The sequence below is a fragment of the Triticum aestivum genome, chromosome 2B (assembly GCF_018294505.1).
Source record: "Triticum aestivum cultivar Chinese Spring chromosome 2B, IWGSC CS RefSeq v2.1, whole genome shotgun sequence".
NCBI classification, from domain to species: domain Eukaryota; kingdom Viridiplantae; phylum Streptophyta; class Magnoliopsida; order Poales; family Poaceae; genus Triticum; species Triticum aestivum.
This window is the reverse complement of record NC_057798.1, coordinates 797,995,118-797,995,565: the sequence shown is the minus strand read 5'-3', so window position 1 is coordinate 797,995,565 and position 448 is coordinate 797,995,118.

The window sequence follows — 448 nt, the reverse complement described above, 5'->3', positions numbered from 1 at the left end:
TACTTCTGGGTCCGTAGGACGTTATCCGAACCTTATTTGCAGTCGAAATACGTTTGCTTCTTTCGGACAACCATCTTCTTTGGATTGGAGTATATACTAGCATCTGTAATGCTCTTTTGCCGGTAGGAGTGAAGCACAAATTGCAGTCGACTTGTGCTCATCATGTTTGGGCGAGTGTTGGGTTGCAGTTAAGCCCCCCGAGTGGGAGGTTTGCTCTCCACTCGGTAGGTTTTTAGAAACTTAGGCGAGCACTGGGCTGCAGGTAAGTCCCCGAGTGGGAGGGTTGCTCTCCACTCGGTACGTTTTTTAGAAACTTAGGTGAGCACTGGGCTGCAGCTAAGCCCCCGAGTGGGAGGTTTGCTCTCCACTCGGTAGGCTTTTTAGAAACTTAGGCGAGCACTGGGCTGCAGCTAAGCCCCCGAGTGGGAGGTTTGCTCTCCACTCGGTA